Here is a 2,404-nt window from a genome sequence, read left to right as displayed (position 1 = left end):
CAAGTGATCAATACAATGGATCAACAATCAACGAACCCTTGGACCTGGTGGGTACAAGTGCTAGTTTCTATAGAGTTTGTATAATTTGCTATATTTTCACATATACATTTGATATAGATGGTGGGACCCACATCCCTGTGAAGAGTCTTTGAGTATTTTGTGAAGTTATAGGCCAAACCCATGGATCAACAACTCAATTACATGGAATGACACTTGTGCTAATTAGCAAATAAGTATTTGTGCTAGCTTAGTTTGAATTTGGATTTTATATGCTCTGATATATTACTTATTGTTAACTAAACTCAATTTTGCATGTATTTCATCATTTGAATGTTAAAACAGCCATTTTTGGATTTCTAAGTCTTGATTTTCTATTAGAATTTGGTTTTATGAAAGTACATGTCAAAATTTTACTATCTACAACCACATGCAAACCAATGTTTCTTCTCAACTAACACATACTTTAATCAACATGTTTTTCTTGGTAAGTGTAGGTATATTCTTGTGATAAGTGTCTTTCTATTTTGTTTAACTTTTTTTTTCTAGTATCTACAATGATCAATGGTTCTACTAATCAACACATGTGCCTGTCAATCAATGTTTGCATCCAGTTTTTCATTTGTTAAATATTTCCTTGGTTTTTCCTAACCACTATTGATCAATACATCTTCTTAGATGTTTAAAAAAAAGACTATTTAACTGGGGGTTCATTGGGGTTTTCTCACTTTACTAGGGTTTCATGTGTCTCCTGCATACAACTCTTTATCTGAGCTTTCCTTCTGTCATCTCCATTTGTATATTGTATTTAGTGCAGGAGTTTTTTGGGGCTAGTTTATAAGGGCCCCAGCCAGTGGTGATCCAATAGTTGATACGAGTGTTCATGTTGCTGCTTCAGATAGCCATGGCGCTTCCATTGAACAAACATCCTCGCAAGTTCATCCCAAAGGTCTTTCACAAAGTAATCTTGATATTATCCTTCCTTTGCAAGAATTTGACACTACATGTGAATGGTTAGAACAACATACATTGATAGGTTATTTTGTGGGTAGGATTCCTCCTGCAACCATGCTCAAAGAATGGGTTACCAAGGGTTGGACTCCTCATGGAGTCCACCTTGAAGGTGTGCAAAACCTTACCAAAGGTTTTTTCTATTCTACTTTGTTAACCTGTCTCAGGTTGATGCAGGTTTTGGTAATGGCCCTTGGTCGATTCATTCCTCCTTACTTGTGTTCCAAAGATGGTCACGAGACTTTATAGTCTCTAATGACAAAAAGCTTAAGATTTCTGTTTGGGTTGATTTTCTTGGTCTTCCCTTGCCATGTTGGCCTTTTATTGAGTCCATTTCTAACACTCTTGAAAAATTTGTTACCAAGGAACATGAGAAGTTTTTTAACGCTCACCCTCAAAAATACGTCTGCATTAAGGTTGATCTTTCCAAGGATCTTAAGGATTCTATGGAGATTCAGGTTGGTCCCCCACCTTCTCTTAGAAGGTGATTTATTTGAACCTACCCAACACATGTTATAGGTGCCAGTTGGTTGAACACAAGATTAGGGATTTCCCTTTGGTAGTGCCTAGGGTTAAACCCCCACCCAAGGATGCTCCTATCAAGCAGTAGAAGGAAAACAAAAAGAGGAATGGACCACAATTGGGTGCAAGGGCAAGGCTTCCTCAACCCCCAAACAATTTAATGTTGCTTCATCTTCCACTCCTCTTATTCAAAATGGAGCACAAACCTCATCCATTGTAGGGTTGACGACGATTTCATCGGAGTCAATTCCTATTGTTTTATAGAATTCACACCCTGTTTTTTTGCAAGGGATCAAGGAGGTTACGACGGCTACCACTCCTATATTGATTTGCACTCCGCTTGTTGCATCCTCCATTAAGACTCAGAATGTGCAGTGTTCTTGCAATTTTCCTAGATGTGCTGAGAAACCAGATGAAAAGCGACAGGTCATCATTCCTAAAGGGTCTCCCTCTAATTTCACCCCAATTTCTAGTTTTTTGAAAAATAGCTACTCCTTCCTTGAGGATGAGGAAGATATGGAAGAGTTTTCATGAATTTTTTTATCATGGAATGTATGAGGTCTTATAGACCTCTCTAGAAAGTACTATGTCCAGGATACCCATCATAGACTTTGTAATTTAGATTTTCTTTGTATGCAAGAAGTTAAAATTTCTAGTTTCATGCTTTCTTCTGTATGTCACATCAGTTGGTCAAACAACATTATGTTTTCTTCTTAGCATGAAATTGGTAGAGGTGGTGTAGTTACTCTCTTGTCACCTCGTCTTCATTTTCTTATTATTTCGCATGGTTCTGACCCCATGCACAGAATTGTGTCAATTTTTCTTTCTATCAATAATGATTCCTTTGGTATAGTTAATATTTATGCTCCCAATG

Source organism: Cupressus sempervirens, chromosome 5, assembly GCF_028749045.1.
Source record: "Cupressus sempervirens isolate cs-2001-9-10 chromosome 5, ASM2874904v1, whole genome shotgun sequence".
Taxonomy (NCBI): domain Eukaryota; kingdom Viridiplantae; phylum Streptophyta; class Pinopsida; order Cupressales; family Cupressaceae; genus Cupressus; species Cupressus sempervirens.
This window is presented reverse-complemented; position numbering follows the sequence as displayed.